At 44.0% G+C, this 18,691-nt stretch overlaps 1 long non-coding RNA gene and 5 other non-coding genes across 6 annotated transcripts; 2 read left to right on the top strand and 4 right to left on the bottom strand.

The window, feature by feature from the left end:
- Positions 1 to 5: 5 nt before the first annotated feature.
- On the top strand, positions 6 to 2,065 carry LOC116870051. The gene is made up of 2 exons (XR_004383170.1): positions 6 to 117; positions 1,761 to 2,065. It is a non-coding gene; the product is annotated as an uncharacterized LOC116870051 (long non-coding RNA).
- On the bottom strand, positions 1,805 to 1,893 carry TRNAY-GUA. The gene is given in 2 exon segments: positions 1,805 to 1,840; positions 1,857 to 1,893. It is a non-coding gene; the product is annotated as a tRNA-Tyr (tRNA).
- A 7,909-nt stretch (positions 2,066 to 9,974) lies between the features above and the next one.
- TRNAY-GUA lies at positions 9,975 to 10,063 on the bottom strand. Its single transcript is given in 2 exon segments — positions 9,975 to 10,010; positions 10,027 to 10,063. It is a non-coding gene; the product is annotated as a tRNA-Tyr (tRNA).
- A 1,787-nt stretch (positions 10,064 to 11,850) lies between these two features.
- Positions 11,851 to 12,009, bottom strand: LOC116870115. Its single transcript, XR_004383188.1, has one exon. It is a non-coding gene; the product is annotated as a U1 spliceosomal RNA (small nuclear RNA).
- A 1,527-nt stretch (positions 12,010 to 13,536) lies between these two features.
- TRNAA-AGC lies at positions 13,537 to 13,609 on the top strand. Its single transcript has one exon. It is a non-coding gene; the product is annotated as a tRNA-Ala (tRNA).
- Positions 13,610 to 15,335: 1,726 nt separating this feature from the next.
- TRNAY-GUA lies at positions 15,336 to 15,424 on the bottom strand. Its single transcript is given in 2 exon segments — positions 15,336 to 15,371; positions 15,388 to 15,424. It is a non-coding gene; the product is annotated as a tRNA-Tyr (tRNA).
- Between the last annotated feature and the right edge of the window lie 3,267 nt (positions 15,425 to 18,691).

The raw sequence follows: 18,691 nt of genomic DNA, 5'->3' as shown, positions 1-18,691 counted from the left end.
TGGAGAGAGCGGAAGTGGGGGCCGGGTCAGCCGCGGGATTTGAAGCCGAAAGGCAGGATTTAGGCTCAGAATGGCCGAAGTGGCGGGGCTCGGACTTGGGCGGTGGGAGTAGAGCAGGTAGGTCCCCAAGTGAACGTGCCTTAGAGAACGCCTCGGCGAGATGGGAAAAACGCGGGAGGCGGGCTCTTCTGAGAATGAGAGAAAACCTGGGGAAGTTGGGAGAGGTTTCTGTGTGTCTCAGCAACCAAAAGAGCATTTTATCCGAGGGACCAGGGTGCGACTCCGGTGTGTGTGTGTGGGGGGGGGGGTGATTCACCTTTTTAAAGTGGACTTGAACTTCAGTTTTTAAAACCGTCTTGATTTTTGAAATTTGAATTATTTTTCAAAACTTCGAGTTCTGAGTGTTTCTGTTTGAAAATGTAGTTTAACTTTGCAAATGCAAGTTTTGGAAATTCAGATTTTGAAGCCTTCAGTTGTGACCTCATTTAGTTTAAAACCTTTTGTTTACTTTAAAATATTAACTTTCAATTTGATTTTGTGACTAAGATGTCCAAAAAATTTTTAATGGGCCATAGTTACTTCTCTTGTTTTCAAAGCGCGATTGGCATTGACCCGTGATGCGTACTGATACTATAAACACCTGTAGTCATGTGTACACACGGCCCTGATTGAGGCGACCCCGGGGCGGCGCGCTTAACCCCGCTCTCCCGGAGCGCGTGTCTGCTGCCGGCCCGGCTGGGCGGCGGGGTGGGCTGTCCTTGCGCCCCTGCTGAGGCCTCTGTCCCGCCGGAGCCAGGCACAGCCCCTTTACGAAGAGCGGAGCCCTCCCGGCAGGGGGCGCCGTCCGCGCGCTCTTGGCTCCGCGGTTCCTCCCACGCGCACCTGCTGCTGGGCGGCCTGCTAAAACCAGCGGCCAGGGATGCGGACCGAAGGTGCAGCCGGCTCTCTGGAAGGGACCCCGGGCGAGTGTAAGGAGAGTATAAATCCGTCCTCGCTGCAGCGGGACAGAATTTCCTATCCTGCTTGAACTGGCAGCTGTGCAAAGGAACCGGGCCAGGGGTCAACTGCTCCCGTCCGAGGGACAGCTCCGGCCAGGCAGCCTCCCAGTATAGTTCTGCCGGAACCTGGCGCCTCGCTCTTCCGTGGAGTGGGCGACAGGCTTAAGAAACCAGCCTCCTCGAGTTCTCACACCAGTTTCATTAATTTTATGGAAGTGAACTTCTTTTTTGGAGGAGTGAGGGGGGCGGTGAGAGAAACAGACTCTGGCCCGCGTTGAATTCCTCATGTCTTCAAAACACTGAGCGACGATGGATGAGAAGAGAGCGCATCTTGGTATTTTTTCTAAAAGGTCGGGAGTAGGAAGGGGGCACGTGGGAGAATAGAGGATGCCAGCGTACGGGTGTGACGCCTCTGCCGGTAATTGATGCTGTTTTCTCTACTTTGTGTGTATTTGAAACTGCCATTAATAAAGTGTTTATTCACTGAAGTATCAACATAACAGAAAGACCATGGGACCTCCAAAATGAAATGAAAAGGTCCTTCCCGTTCTCCACGCGCCCCATCACCCTTGCTTAAACTCCATGAGAAGTCAGTCTCCCTGGAGACCAGATCTTACAAAGACGCAGGTTCTCGTGTATGTGCCTGTGGATCATTTATTTATTTTTTATTATTATTTTCAGCCTTACAAATTCGTCTGTGAGCACAAATGACAATGTTCCCAACTGTTCAAGTTTTTGTTTTTGTTTTTTCCCTGCGTGAAGAGTCCACGCAAGCGGTATCAATGGAAACCTATCAAAAGGGTGAATCCTTCGAGCCGGATTCGAACCAGCGACCTAAGGATGACCATGGTCAACCATCTACAGTCCTCCGCTCTACCAACTGAGCTATCGAAGGATTGGTGATAGGGCTTGTTATAATACCGCTAATAATGTTTATCCCCGTGGTTTTAATCATCTTTTTAAAATTACAGGCAAATGCTTTTTCTAGAGTGCTAGAAATGTTCTAAAACTGGTAGGAGTGGTAATCATAGAGGTATATTGAAAAATTAATACCCTTGAACACTTAAGTTTTGTGTGTTTTACTTTCTGATTTAGATCTTTAAAAAAAAAAAAGAAAGAAAATACCATCCACGTTCCATGTTCTGCTTGCTTATGTAGAATATAGATAGGGCCATCACCCTTATTTCTCCTGCTGTCTCTCTGTCCCTTCTACTCACCGCCTCTCTATTAAAATGATGGATAAATGATAATTTATGCTGGGTTAAAGAGGAATCTATTGTCTTGAAGTGGACATACTGCTGAGTTCATTTTGGAAACGTTGCAACTCTTTTTGAAAGAATGAAAATAATGTATAGACACAGAAGTACTCCACCCAAAACATGAGAAGCAGTGTGTGTGTGTGTGTGTGTGTGTGTGTTTAGGAATTGAGTGGCTTATATTTAGGGGAGCAAATAAATGAAACACCCCTACCCAATCAAAAAAAAAGTACTGTAGACCTCTGTTTGTAGGGATGCTGTCTACTGCTAATGAACACCTATAACAGCCTTTGGCTTCCTGGCTGAACACCAGTGGAGAAAGCAGGAAGCCATCTGGACAGACTTTTCTTGATGATGTATCTATAGGAAGGCTTTCTGGTGAACTTAAAAAAGATTATTTTTTATTACAAATCTTTCATTATTTAAAATAAAAATTTTATTAAAAATCTTCTTTATTAAAAAAGACTAACTATAGTCTTGAAAAAACAAATTTTTCTTCAAAAGGTCCTATCCAGTGATTTCCATGAGGAATCTGCAACACAGAATTCATATTTAATTCAGTTATTCAGATATCTCATGAGAAACTAAGAATATATGGGCTGGTACATTTCTTTGCAATAATCTAACTTAATCTGGGGGAAGTGTGAGAAGCTAAAGTAGAAAAGCCTTAGAGAAACAACCATTGCTTCCATACACTGAGTGCTGTGGCAGAGCCTTGAACACCATAGACATGAAAGCAGCCAAACTCTAGGATCTAAGTTCATGTTGTCTCTCAAATAAAAGCTTCCCCAATTTTCTTTCTTGTTTTTCATGGAAAAAAATGTTTAAATTTTACTTAAGTGTCTTCGAACACACACAGATGGACACAGTATTCATCACACAGGACACTTCCTTTCAGACGTCTCTCCTCATCTCAGAAGCCTCCCTTGCCATAACACAGCAGAGAATCCAAATTTCTTTCTCTTTTCTCTCTTATAAACTTCCAAACTCTCTCTCTTAGCCAGTGCTCATTGGCTTTTGACTTTCCAAGTGTCTACTCATCTTCAGTATCTGTCTTTTTCTTGTGTAACTCTAGCTTTTCCAGTAGGTCAGTCAAAATTTTCCTCTTACCTGATCTACCAGTCTCTCTCTCTCTCTCTCTCTCTCGCGCGCGCTCTTTTTTTTTTTTTTTTTAGAGTTTATTTAAATCCAAGTTAGTTAACATATAGTGTATTATTAGTTTTAGGGATAGAATTTAGTGATTCATCAGTCGCATGTAACAGTGCTCATTCCATCCAGTAACCTCCTCGATGCCCGTCACCCAGTCACCCTGTCCCCTCTACCCACCTCCCCTCCAACCCAATTTTCACAAAGGGCACAAAGGGACCTGAGAAAGGTTCCGTATGTTTCTCATCAGCCAGTGCTAGGTAATGTCCAAGTGCTCATTTGAGATCCCAGAGGCTCTGTCTCAGTTGAGTGGTGTCGCAGAGTTGATTTAAGTCTGAAATGCTTCTCTAGCTAACTGATTCGAACTCGCCGGCTCCTGAAGCCTGCAGACCATATTCCAGCGGAATGCTCAGCAGTCACAAGGAGCAAACTCTTGATGTAATGACGGATGCATCTTCCCTATCCTGAAGGCAGATGCAAAAGGCTGCATAGAACATTCTTATATAAGCACAAAACTAAAGGAATAAAAATACCAGTAGTTAGCAGGTTGGAATTGCAGGGGAAGGAGTTAACTATAAAAGGAGCTGGGAGAAGCTTGGGGGTGTGATGTAACTATTTCATATCTTCATTGTGGGTGTGGTTATGTGACTATACGTTTGTCAGAACTCATGGCACTAAAAAGGGACATTTTATGTAAATGTTGCCTGAATTTTTCAAGTGGGAAAAGAAGCTCCCAAAAAACGAAACCAGATGAAAAGTTAAAGTGTAAGTAAGAATTTATTAGAAAGCAATTTAATCTTATTATCAGACTAGAAGAGACCTCTATGATCTCAATAGATGCAGAACAAACATGACAAAATTAGGATGCTTTCATGGATTACATTTCTGCCAACTAGTAACACAAGGGAATTTAATCTACCTGTAAAAGACATATTGAAAAGCCCTACCATTAGCGTATTGAATAGTGAAAGACTGAATGCCTTGTCGCTAAGATCAGGTCTAGAACAAGGATATCCGACCTTGACTTCTAGTCAGCATTGCCCTGGAAGTTCTAGCCAGTACAAGTCAAGAAACAAAAGCATAGATTTGAAAAGGAAAGGCAAAACTGTCTCTATTCACATATGATGTGATGATTATGAAAAAAATGCTGAAGAATCTACTGCAAATAATAAGTTTACCCAAGCTACAGGCCACAGATGTAATAAATTATAATCCTATTTATTAATAAGTATTCTGGTTTATTGAACTTGAAATATACAATACCATTCAGAAGGGTATAAAAAGTGAAATTTTTAGGGATAAATTTAACAAAAAGTACAATAAAAACAACACATTCTATAACAGAAAACTCCACATTTTTCAGAGGCAAAGTCTTCTAAATTGACTTACACACGTAACGCCATCCCAATCGAAATCTCAGTGAGCAGTTTTGTAAAAATGACAAGCTGATTCTAAAATGTATATAGACTACAAAAGATGCAAAATATCCAAAATGATTGTGAAGGGGAAGAACAAAGTTAGAGGACTTGACTCTACCTGGTTACAAGACTTACTATACAGCTGGAGAGAGTCCAGAAAAATATACCAGCACATACACATAATCAGTGGATTTTGACAGAGGCACCAAGATAATTCAGTGTTGACCAGAGAGACCTTAACAAATGGTGCTGGACAAGGTGGATAAACACACGCTACTAAATGAACTCAGACCCTCCACAGCATAATGGACAGAACACAAAATGGATGGAGACTTAAACATAATAACTAAAACTATAAAACTTCTAGAAGAAAAACTAGGAGAAAAATCTCTGTAACTTTAGGTTAAGCAAAAAATTTCTTAGAGCACAAAAGGCATAAACTACAAAGAAAAATGATAAATTAGATTAATCAAAGTCTAAAAAAAAAACCTCAAAAGATGCTAAAGAACTTAATTAAAAGGCAAGTGACAGGACAGGGGAAAAATACATGCAAAACATTTAGGTAAGTGTCTAAGGGATAAGTAATGAAGGTCTTGGATCCCGAATGTATAACCCACTTGTATGACTCAATAGTGAGCCATTTTTTTAATAGGCAAATAAATGATTTGGATAGATAGTTCACCAAACAAAATGTACAGGTGGCCAATAAGCCCATGATAAGGATCCTCAATGTTATTATTCATTAGGAAAATGCAAATTATGAGCCTCAGAATGAGAGTTCCTGTTGACCTCACATCCTCACCAGCACTTGGTGCTGTGTTTTGTATTTTGGCCATTCTAATAGGCATGTAGTGGCTTCTTGTTGGTTTTTCAATTTACAATTCCCTGATTACATATGATGGGGATCTTTTATTTGACACCGGTATATCTTTGGTGAGCTGTGCAGATCTTTTGTCCAAGTTGTTTATTTTATTGTTGTTTTAAAAGGTCTTTTTATAGCAAAGAGCAGTCCTTTATCAGACATGTTCTTTGCACATATTTTCTCACAGTCTGTGGCTTCTCTTCTTATTCTTTTGACAGTGTCTTTTTGGAGAAGTTTTTAATTTTAATGAAGTCCAACTTAACAATTTTTTTTCATGACGTATGCCTTTGGTGTTGCATCTAAAAAGTTATCACACACACACAAAGTTATCCTTGTGCTCAAGGGATAACTTAAGCACTTTTCCCTTTGTTATCTTCTAGTAATATTATAGTTTTGCAATTTACACTTAGGTGTATGATAATTTTGAGTTAACTGTTTCGATTCATTTTTTTGGTATGTGGATATTCAGTTCAACCACCATTTGTTAAAAATACTATTGATTGATTTTTAACATAGGCAACGAGATAATTCTATAGAGAAAAGATAAGCTTTCAGTAACTGATGTTGATACAACTGGATATTCGTATATAAAACAAAAAAATCTTTGACCCTACATCAATACCACATAAAATAATTCAAATTTGACCAGAGGCCTAAATGTCTTCTTCCAGAAGAAAATCTCTGTGACCTTTGTTCAGGCAAAAAAAATTCTTAGAACACCAAAGAACACAAAAAATACAATGTATAAAAGAAAAAGAAATGATAACTTGGGCTTCATCAAAATTTTAATGTTTGCTTTTCAAAAGATACTGCTAAGAAAATGAAAAAAAAAAAGAAAAAGAAACACAGACTGGGAGAAAATATTTGCAGGACAAACACCTGATAGACAAGACTTATATCCAGAATATGTAAAGCATTCCTAGAACTCAGTAAGGAGGCAAACAATTCAATTTTTTTTAAAAAAGGGAAGAATTTCAACAGACACGTCACCAAAGAAGATATACAGATGACAACTACCTGGAAAGGTAAACATCGTTAGTCGAGGGAATGTGAATTAAAACCACATGACAAGCCTCTACACTCATCATAGGAGGCAAAATTCTAAGACGGCCCCAAGATTTCACCCATCTCTCAAAATATCTGAATAATCCCTGCCCCATAAACGTGGGTAGGACATGTGAATGTGTTTTGTTAGTTACAAATATGAATGGCTAATATTTAAAAGACTGTTCCAAGTATTGTCCAAGATGTAGAGAAACGAGCTCTCGTCCTTTGCTATAAGACTGTAAAATGGTATGGCCCACACTGGGTCACAGTTGGTAGTTTCTTTGAAAGGTAAATATACACCTACTGTAGGACCCAGCAGTCGCATGCCTGTACATTTACTGAAAATAAAACACATGGCCACACAAAGATTTATACACAAAATACTTAGAGCCATGTAATAATTTGTGAAGACTGGCGTCACAACATACCACAGACTGGGAGACTTAAACAGAAATTCATCTCCTCCCAGTTCTGGAGGCTGGAAGTCAAAGATCAAGGTGTCAGTGGGACTGATTTCTTCTGAGACCTCTGCTTGGCTTGGAGAAAGGAGCCTTCTTCTTTCCTCTGTACATGGTCATTGCTCTGTACACTCCTACCCCTAGTGTCTCTGTATCCTAATCTCCTTTTCCTACAAAGAAAGCAGTCAGATTGGGTCCAGGCGCCCTACCAGCCTCATTTGAATGTAGTAACTTCTTTCAAGGCCCTGTCTCCAAATATAGTCTCATTCTCAGGTACTGGAATTTAGGGCCTTAATATATGAATGGGGGGGCCAACATAATTCAGTTCATAACGAGCAGTTTTATTAATAATAATAAAAACTAAAAAATTTCATCAGCCACGGAATGTAAAAACAAATTGTAGCAGCACAGCCCTACAGTGGACTAGACGATAAGGAGTGAACTGCGGATACACACATGACAATGATGAGTCTCCACAGCGTTGCACTAAACGGAGGGAGCCGGATGCAAAAGCTGTAGCCTATACGAGTCTGACCTAGAACCATCTGGCAAAAGCAGAAGTGCTGTGACCGAAAGCAGGTCAGTGCTTCTGAAGGCTCAGGCCAGCTTTCTGGAGAGATGGAAAGGTTCTCTGTCGTGAGTGTTATGGTGGTTAGAAGATTGCATATAATTTTCAAGACTCATCAAACTCCTTAGGAAGGAATTTTGCTGTGTTTAAGTTACATTTCCAGAGAGGTCATTCAAAGCAAAACAAAACTAATCAGCCACACAAAAACTTGAGCATCAGTTTGATGTCTTTCTGAGCAGGCCATGTCTTGCTGCGCACTACCTCCTTGTCAGATTCCCAGTTAACTTGTTTTCTTTCCTTTTGCTCATGGTACTTATTCTCAACATATTATATACCATTACACAAATTTGTTTTTACCACATTTTAAAATTTCCAGTACTTTCAACCTGGTATAATAGTGTATTATATCCAACAGTTGTAGTTCTCCTAAATGCCACTGTTGGGTGTCCCTTCTGGAAGTTTGAGAGCTAATGAGCAATCCACCACACCCTTCCGTACCCTTACCCTGACAAAATAACTTACGATCTGAGTTGTAGAGGATCTACAAGTCAGTGTCCCAGAACGGAGAGGAACTCGCCAGCCAAACCATGATTTATATGACACAGAAGTAAGAGTTTCCGGTTATGAGCCACCATGATCAGCGGGAGTGGGGGCAATGCTTGTGGCTACACTGTAAGGTAACCTATTCAGGTAGATACACACAGGAAATTTGAAAGTCTGAATCCACTAAGAAGGCTTATTCCTCTCTGAGGAAAATACCAACCAAAAATGTGTGAACTTCTGTGCCAAGATATATGGTAAGAGTATTGAGATTTTTTTTTTTTTTACAATTGTCCATGTTTTATCAGTGAGTGAAGAAAAAGCCCGTTCAATTTTTGCCAAGAGCCTACCTGTTAGCCTAGTGTCATTTTATACTACATTAAGAGATGTATTTTTTTTTTTTTTCAGTAACTCCAAGGAATGGGTTCTAGGAAAGTTTTCTGACATAATTGCTAATAAAAGGCTGAGGTTCTTTGTGGAATTCCTAAGTGTTGAGCTAAAAGTAGAATCAATTTATTGGAGTGAATACAAATCTTGGATTGGAATTTGAACATACCACGGCAATTTTTCAAGATCGGAAACTGCAGGAGCTCCAGCAGAAAGGACTTCATTTAAATGCTTGGACAGAGGCATTTCCCTGGCTCTGTGTCACCTGCCACGTCAGCCACAGTGACCGCCCTTCTCCTCTCAGAATTCAGACTGCTTTCCTTTTTTCTTGGTAGCTTCTCCTAGCCGTTGAGTGGGAACAGGTTTCCCAGAGACAGACGAGATTATAGCAGGAGTCTTCAAACCCTCCTAGTTCCTCGCTGCTCCTGAAAACTACCATTCAAGATAATTTTTAAATGCTGAGTGGTACAGCAAGCTATGAGTAAACAGACTGAGCATGCTATTCTCTGAGACGTGACATGACTGGGTCACGTGTGTGTGCCGTGTTTCTTTTGTGGCTGAAAGCTATAGGAAAGCGGGCCGCTGTCTTGTTCCCCACCTTTAGTCCTGATGGCTGGGCGCGGACGCGCTCGACCTTGTTTTCTGCGGCCGCGTCCCAGCCCGGGGACCTCCGCAGTATGTGAATTGTCTTCCACTCTTGGCGTGTGCAGAGGGGTCAGAGCTGATGGGCTGGTCCTGTCCACATCTCGGATCTGTGCAGAAAGGTCAGGGATGTGGATTTGGGGTAGAAGGTGCCAACAGGGTGGCTGTATGTGGGCGACGGGTCCGGTGAAGTTCATGATGCTATTGCCCACCTTTGGGTGGGTCTGAAATTTTTCCAATAAAAGGCCTCTTCAGGAATCACCGGGGTGACCCGGGATCCCCGCGGCCACGAGGACACAACTCCCCGGGGGCGGGGTCTGGAGTCCTGGGGGCGGGGCGCGCCCGGCTGCAACGCGCGTGCGCCCTCCTTCAGGCGCGGGTCGGGAGAGCTGCGTGCGGGACCCGCGGAGCCGGAGAGCCCGGGAGGCTGTCTGCACCGCTGCGCTTCACGCGGGAAAAGGTGGACAAAGCCCGCTGGGAAGGTCCTCCGCAGAGCCGGCGGCCCTTCCCTACAACCGCCACCGTGGCCGCCCGCTCCGCAAATAAGAGCTCAGCGCGTCCTCGTGTCCACGGAAAGCGCCACTTGTCCTCCCGAAGGATCTAAATTTTACGGTGGCTTCGTTGGAGGAGCCTGGGACTTCCAAAAGTCTTGTCCTTCGAGCCGGATTCGAACCAGCGACCTAAGGATGCCCAACTGTCAACATCTACAGTCCTCCGCTCTACCAACTGAGCTATCGAAGGACTCATGGGAGAGGGTATTATAGGATTCCTAAAATAATGTCTGTCCGGATGGTTTCTGTGTTGATAATGTGCATATTCACTTTTAGAGAAAAAGTACAACTTTAAGCTGTCTGCTTAGACACCGAATGTATTTGATATGGTGATCTGGTTAAGCTGGACCGTGGGTTTATAAATTCATTGAGTTGTACATCTAAGACGTTAGGATATTACTTGTCTGTTTCAAGAAAAAACCCAAAGCGTATCCCATATCCTTCTACCCTAGGAATAATATAGCTGAAAGTAATGCCTTGAATTACACCCGATTTCCTTCCCTCCTCTCTGGTTACTTCCTCCTTCTTCTCTAAAAAGTGTAAAAAATTGCTCAATAAATGTTATAGTGCCCTAAATGCAGACAACTAGGTTGGATCTTCTCAGAGTTGTGAACAGAGCAATGCCCACTGCATTTTGGCACACTGCAGTACTCCGTTCTGAAATTCTAATGGGAAATCATACATGTTCATAACTATAATGATGAAAAATATGTTCTGTGTGTGCCTGTGTGTGTGTAAATTTTTTTAGTTGGATAATTGATTTGGGTGGTTCATATTATATTGCATAGCTATAATAGGGCGATTAAAATGAAACACAAATCCTTAAAATTCTTAAATGGAAATATAAATATTCCTTTTCCAAATCAAATCACCCAACATTGAGTTTCAACAGAGACTGATCAGTTCCTTGTACCAACTGCAAAAACTAGACACAGAGGGAAAACATGCTACACTATCTGGAGCAAAATTCCTTCCTCTAATGTATTTAAGGAAAAAATAAGTGAATTTATCTATAAAACATGTGTGCTTATTAAAACAAAATTTCTACAAAACTATATTATTGAAAACATTCCAAATTTTTCTTCAAATGGCCATCACCAGTGCCTCCTACGCGAAATGTTGAAAGCATATAGCTGTTCTGAACTCAGTAATTAAATCCCTTTCCATGAGAAACTAAGAGCATAGCGCCTAGTAACTTTTCTTCCAATGTTCCTAATAGAGAATTTGCAGCTAGAGGAAAAGAATCCTAAGAAGTGGACGGTTTCTCTTGACATTATCGGGTGTCCTTCCCATGCCTTGAATACCAAGTGGAAAATAGCAAAGTTGCCAACAAGTGGTGAAATTTTGGGCTGGTGCTGGTTACTGGGTTAACGCTTCAAGAAACAGGAAATTCCCAGAAGGGAAACACGAATGAGTAAGCCCACCTTCCGTCCTTCTCCAGTCTTGCATTCTTCTTCTAGCTTCCCTTCTGGCAAAGCCTAACGGGGGGCCAAGCAGGACATCAGTAATGTGGTTTACAGAGTCTCAACTCCTTCATCACACAGCAGGTTTAAAAAGGATTATTGTCTTAGTCTGCTCAGGCTGCTGTGGCAAAGTACCAGAAATTAATTTTTCTCACAGTGCTGGAGGTTGGAAGTCACGACCAAGGTGATGGTCATTCGGTTCCTGGTGAGAACCCTCTTCTTGGCTTGCAGATGGTCGTGTCCTGGCTGTGTCTTCACACACACAGTGAGCTCTCTGGTGTTTCCCCCTTATCAAGACACTAATCCCATGATCTCAGGACCCCACCCTTACAACCTTATTAACCTTAACTACGTCCCCATTTCAAATACAGTCACATTGGGGGTTAGAGCTGAAACGTGAGAATTTGGAGGGAAAACAATTCAGACCAGAGCAGAGAAGCTAGCATTGAGTCAATAGCTTAACAACTGGTAAAATTTCCATGTGAATTTTATTTTATTTATTATTATTATTTTTTTAAGCACAAACGCAGTCCCCCACTACCATAAATTATGCAATCGAGTTTCCCACATTTGGGGAAATCACAGGGGTCAGCACATCCGGATTGCAATGGATAAGCCTCACCCTGGGAAAACCACCTTCGTGATCATGGTATCTCCCCTGCCAGGTAAGCATTCCATGTGAATTTTAAAATAATAGTCTTGATTTTCATTTAACCTCTGTGGAAACTGAGTGTTGTAAAATGTAATCCCCAATCTAGCATTACTGGAAACCAGCACTCCCAGTTCAGTCAGTCATGCCCAATCCGTGAATGTGAACTATGGAATTGGGCTACATTCTGTCACTAAAATTCCACACCTACACCCCTAGGGGAATCATGGAAAATGAACAGGGAGAAAAAAAATGAGTGAAGGCCAAGCTGACTTCTGTCGCTCTGCAAATTCTGTCACGGGAAGAGTGGGGAGAAAACACCTAGATGATGGAGAGAATCCGGTTAAAGCTGTCCTTGCACCAAGTTTTGGAATGAATGGTGGTTTCTACACCCACTTGGAACACCTGAACTCTATTGTCTAAGTTGTGAGGAGGCAAGTAGGTGGAAGGTTTCTCCCCTCAGAAAGTTATTCACCCATTTTTATCAGCCCTGATTGCAATGAAAAGGCAAAAAAGAAGACCAAATATTAAGGGTGTTTTAAGGGTCTTGGAAAGGCCTGCTCTGCATAGAGACATAGACTCACTTTCTTAAATGAGATGTTTCTCCTGCATTTGCATTTGATCACTTGCTTCAGTGTTATTGAGAGTAAAAAATAACACGAAATCAAAGAGAGGAAGTCTCTAAAGATGGGTTATCAGGCAAAGAAATAGTTGAAGGTGTAGACGTCTATTGAAGGCCTTCATATGGATTTCCTGCACGGGATGGGCTCCTGGCTCCCAACCAGCACCTAGCACAGTCCCTGGTACCTGGTACCCAACAGGTCCAGAAGAAAAAGACCGACTACTGTCTTTTTGCAAAGACTCTGGATCTAAGCCTGCAGTCATAATTATCTTAGCATCCTAGTAATGTTTACCTTAGAAAAACAGAAAATAACTTGTACCCTTTGAACAAACTCTGGACTCCAGAAGCCAGAATGGAAGGAGAAATTAAGTGGGACGCGCGCCCCCTCCTGGCCATGTGTCCACAGGCGGTGTATTGTCGTTGTTGTTGTCGTTATTTTGTTGTTTTAAAGCCAGACAGGTGATCTTAAGAGGCGTCTGTAGGGACTCTGGAGAATCTGCTTCTGGAGCCAGTAGAGTCAACTGGTGGAAAATTTAGGGGTGCAGGGATTGTCAGGAACCATTGCGAAGGCCAAAGCCGACCCTCGTTGCTTGAGAAGCTTGGTTTTCCCTCCTGGAGGCACCTGCCATCTCCTTCCGGTTCCCTGTTTCCTCGGAGCGGATTCCGGGTTGACTTCTTGCCCAGTGTCTAAGACGAGTTTCCGAGGCCTCCCTGGCCCGGACTCCGCCTGCCGTCTGAGATCTTGGACCGACGGGATCCGGAACCGTAGGACGACAGGTGGTAGGCGGCGCCGAGGGACGCAACAGCCTCTTGTCTGCGGCCCCGCGCTTGGTTCGCGTGGTCAAGGCCGACCGCGAACAGCCGGCTACGCGCCGCGAATGACCGCAGGGAGTGGAGTGAGTAAGAGAGGCGCGGCCGCGCGCCGGAGCGGGGAATTAGCTCAAATGGTAGAGCGCTCGCTTAGCATGCGAGAGGTAGCGGGATCGATGCCCGCATTCTCCAGTTTTATGCTCCCTGTGCGCCTGCTCTGAATACCGAGCTAACACTTTACAGCCGAGAGCAAGGCCCATTTCCTAACAGGGATGGCGTTTCCTTCCAAAGCCACGCTCTCTCCATCCTTCGTCCCCATACAGTGTTGGGATAGGCGTGGCTGAGTTCTTTAGGATTGCTCACGTTTTTGCAGATTTGAATATCGGTCCCTGCCAGGTGGATTTACAAATCTACACTTCAATTATTTATGCATTAATATTACATTTTTACTCTCGGAATCTATTTCTCACATATCCGACCTACTGAGGGCAACCTCAAGTTCTTCAAACTGGAAAGAATGATTCCCATTTCTTAATGATGGTGAAGTCATATGATGTGTAGGTATGTTTGAGACTTGTTTTTTATACATGCCCTCTTCCTCCTCTGGGGTCTTCTGGCCGCGTCTTCGGAGGTGCGGGTGGTAATGCTGATTCTGATCCTGGACTATGGCAGAATTACGGGAGGATGGAGAACCTCTGTGGTGCCTAGGGGAGAAGCTCAGCCCAGGGCTATCTGGTAAACTTTGCATTTCTTTTCTTTGAAAAGAAAAATGGACCATTTTTCTTCTTTATTCTTTTGTCCCAGGTCGCTTTCAAGGAGCGAGAAGTTAATCAGGAGCTACCAGTTTAGACCAATCTTCATAGGGGTAAGTTTCCAATTCGTTTTAGGGAGTGGGTCTCAAACCACTACCCGCCTGGGCGTCTGTGTTCTGACATACACCAGAGTCTGCGAATCGTTAAAGAATGAAAGCTCGGAAGCATAGGAAGGAAAATACAAAAAATTGCCAGGGACAAAATTCTCACACAACTCTTTTTACTTTGATCTTTGTAGTTGAGGGCTCTTCCACAGGTGTTTGGTATCACATTTTTGAGATAGGGCAGAAGTGGCCCCAAATTAGCAAATGCTTTCTTTTGTTAAGAGAGATCTCGATCTTTTGAGCTAGTTCCCCAAATGGGTAGAAAATTCTACCCATCCCCCCGTCTGTCATTGTTAATTCTAAAATTTTTGTTTCTCTTGTATCAGTGGTTCTCAAATCTTGCGGCCCAGTAAATGTCACCCGGAAGGTTTTCAAACTACCAGTGCCTAGGTCCCACCTTTAAACTGGCCCAAGCAAAGGCGCTTTGTAAAATCTGCCCAGGCGATTCTATATCCACCAACTTTTTTCAGCCAAGATTGAAAGCCACGGTTACAGAATTAAACCGAGAAGGGGGAGCAGTGCCCCTGAATTTGAACCGGCCCTGAGGCTAGCCGAATGCCCGGGGTTCCGCATCCTTCACGGGCAAAAACACCTTTCCAGAGACCCGGGACTCTAAGCCCACCAGGGGGCGCGCCTGTCCCACCAATTACCCGCAGGTCGTGTCCTGCCTACGCAGGCAGCGTCTTTCCTCCCGGGGTTGCGGATCCCGGGTGCCGGTGCGGAGACGCGTCTACACACCCCTTGCCCAGTGGGGCCGCCTCTGCTCCGCCTCGTCTGAGCTCGGTATATCTCGGCGGCCCCCAGATGTATTGTATGTAAAGTATGGGGTGGACGTCTGATGGCGCGTACTAGTCATTGTTACAGAAATTAATAATTTTAAAAATTGGGTTCGCCGTACATTGGGAACAGCCTTAGTAGATGTACATCGAGGATATATGTAGCTGAGATACGCCTTTTCAAGGTGGGGATTTAAAAAAAAAAAAAACGACGCAAAAAGCGAACTCCTTCGAGCCGGATTCGAACCAGCGACCTAAGGATGCCTGGGGAGCTTCCACTACAGTCCTCCGCTCTACCAACTGAGCTATCGAAGGAACCACACTGTTTAGCTCACTCGCAGACGATGCCATCTCTGCGCAAGGGTATGAGCGTGTCGGTGCTGGTTGATGATTCACTGGTATTGTTCCCGGGTCTGCCCTAGCCGCGCCCACTTTTTTTTTTTTTTTTTTTTTTTAAATAATCCAGCACCCGGTCGGAACTGACACTCAAAGGTCCATAGCCCTGGAGAAGAAAAACGGGAGCATCCACTGGTTTTCGAAAAGGAAAAAAATTAAAAAAATAAAAAATTTTAAAAAATAAGGAGACACAGGAACTGATAAGAACTTAGCAATGAGCATTTTTTATTATGAGAAATGAATTTACCCAATTTGACTCAATTTATAAATAGGATTGAAAGTACTTCAATCTGCAATTCTAACAGGATAATTAACAGAATGAGGAGGAGGAAGAAAGAAGTATAGGATTAAACTCTCCAAAACCATCCTTAAATGTTCTTTAATTGACATTAGTCTTTGTAGATAAACCAACCCATCACACTAAATCTAAACTCGGCAAAACCTATCCACAGGGAGCTAAAACAATGTTTTTAAATTCTGTATCGTAACACAAGGTAGAAAGTAATGCCGTTCAAATACTAGTAATTTTGCAAAATGTGAGGTTTTAGTCTAGTTTTCTAGTTCAGACGGGACTGTCTGAATCTCAAAAGGTCTGTTACTCTCTTTTTAGTGAACTCGATCCGAAGTGGCATCCGACATCAGGCATATGACGATCCTCCTTGTGTAGGCAGGACATTGAGACCATTTGTGGCAAAAAGAAAGATTTCTCTTTTCTGAAGAAGAATTGAAAACAAGTTGTTCCTCACTTAATTTGGCCATTAACCTCCTCAAGTCTTTATGAAAAACATCTGTTTGAAGAGGGGTCGGTCTGAATGAATTAAATATAAAATTTTGTCTCCTCTCCAAGCCCGATTGACTGAGTTGTTTTGTAGATCTTGTTAGCACTCCCCATTTTGTCAAAGTACACATTTCAGAAAGTTATATGCGTGACACTTACACAAATGTAAAAGAAAAAAAAATCCTTGATTTTGTTCCGCTCCACATTAGAGAAGATTCAGAGACTTAAAAGACAGAACTTAAGGGAGCCTTGAGGGAGAGGAAGAGGGGGAGGGTACAGGCAGTAGATTTGAGGGATTCTGGCATGTGTGTGTGTATAACCTGCAGTCTTGCGGGTGAATTCTGGTATATATATTTCAGATATACATATATCAAATACCTCTACCGGACAAAATTATATCATTTGTGTATAATTAATTATATTTATGTTGTTATATATAATTCTTTTCTATATATTTTCAAAATAAAATATAACCGAGTGTGAAAACGGGAAGAAGCAGGAAGACGCTGGTGTCCCTTTTTCTCCTTCCTAAGTATTCTTGGGCGCAGGCTGAGGAGGAACTCGGGTCCCACGTCCCGCGCGGGATCAGAGCGCAGCAGGCTGTGCGGGACGCGGCGGCCGCAGGTACACGTGGGCGCTGCGCACTCCCGGGCTCCTCAGAGAGCCGCGGGAGTCTGGAGACGGAGGTGGGACCGCTCGCAGGCTCCTCCAAAAAACGGAAGCACGCGGAAGCGCCCCTCGGCCGGAGGGGGTCTGCGTGTGGCCGCGCCCCGACGGCCGTGTTGGGCTCCCCCGCGGAGCGACTCTCCGCTCTTCCACCTCTCTCGGCTTCTTCACCCGCCCCCTGCGGCCGGCTCGCCCCGCGTGGGACAGCGGACCGCCTCTCCAGCCGCCGGGAGTAGACCACGGTCCGGATGGGGTCGGGGGGCGGGGAACCTCGGCAGGAGGGCGGGCCCGAGCGGTGGGCGGGGCGCGCGGCGGCCGCACAAGACGCGACGTGCAGCCCGTGGGCCGCGCCGCTGAGCGCCGTGGGTTCAGCGCTTAGACCCGGCGGCTGAGCGGAGCCACGCCGCATTGTCAGCCAGGTCAGTGTCCCTTCGTTTTAAGTGGGGCGGCCGCTACCGCGCCACAGGGCGCTCCTTCGTCCTTGCGGTGAGGCTCCTTGCGCGCCTGCTGGCCCGAGGCCCTGCGAGTAGGAACCCAGAGCCGACCGCCGCGGGCGGGGCTGCGGGGTGCGGAGGCGGCTGGGGCGCGGAGGAGTGCGCGGAGCCTCTCAGTGACCTGTGCCCTCGGGCTGCTGTGCTGTAATACTTCCAAAAATACATGTATCGACCTTTCCCGTTGGCAGGGCCGGTTTAACAGAATTTAAAAGTAAAGAACGAATTTCGCTGGTAGAAATTACAGCAACGTGGCAGGTTATATAGTGTGTGTGTGATGTAATGGAGAGAACAAGGGCTTTGGAGCCATTGAGGCAACTTTTTTTTTTTTTTTTTAAGTATAATTAGTGTAGTCTTACTTTCAGGGGTACAACATGATTCAACATTACTCATTGCTCAGGATGACAAGTGTGACCGTCTGTCGTCAGACAGTATTAGCGCAGTATTACTGACTACATTTCCTATGCTGTACTTTTCATCTCCCTGACTTACTTTTATAACTGGAAGTTTGTGCCTCTTACTTCCCTGTATGTTTCACTCATCCCCTTCCGACCTCCCCCTGGCAACCCCTGGTTTGTTCTCTGTATTTAAGTCTGCTTTTTTAATTTGTTTTGTTTTTAGATTCCACATATAAGTGAAATCATGTGGTACTTGTCTTTCTCTCACTTATCTCACTTAAAATTATACTCTCCACGTCCATCCATGCTGTCATTAATTACAAGATCTCATTCTTTTTTTTTTTTTAAGACTTTAGTTATTATTTGAGAGAGAGAAATTGAGAGGAAAGAGGGGCAGAGGTAGAAGCAGACTCCCAGCAGGGAGCCGGACGCAGACACAGGACTCCATCCCAGGACCCAGGGATAATGACCTCAGCCGAAGGCAGCCCCTAACCAACTGAGCTACCCAGGCGCCCTCATTCTTTTTTATGACTTTGTAATATTCCATTATATGTGTACCTATATATTACATTTTCTTTATCCAATCATCTGTTGATGGACTGGGTTGCTTCCATATGTTGGCTATTGTAAATAATCCTGCTATAAATGTAGGGGTGGATATGTCTTTTCAGATTAGTGTTTTCATCTTCTTTCGGTTAATACCCAGCAGTGAAATTATCAGTTCAGGGGTGCCTGGGTGGCTCAGTGGGTTAAAGCCTCTGCCTTTGGCTCAGGTCATGGTCCAGGGTCCCAGGGTCCAAGCCCCGTATGGGGCTCTCTGCTCAGCAGGGAGTCTGCTTCCCCCCCCCCCCCC

The sequence above is a fragment of the Lontra canadensis genome, unplaced genomic scaffold, assembly GCF_010015895.1.
Source record: "Lontra canadensis isolate GAN:19392208 unplaced genomic scaffold, GSC_riverotter_1.0 scaffold21, whole genome shotgun sequence".
Classification (NCBI taxonomy): Eukaryota; Metazoa; Chordata; class Mammalia; order Carnivora; family Mustelidae; genus Lontra; species Lontra canadensis.
The sequence above is the reverse complement of the archived record's forward strand: the minus strand, read 5'-3'. Positions and strand labels throughout refer to the sequence as shown.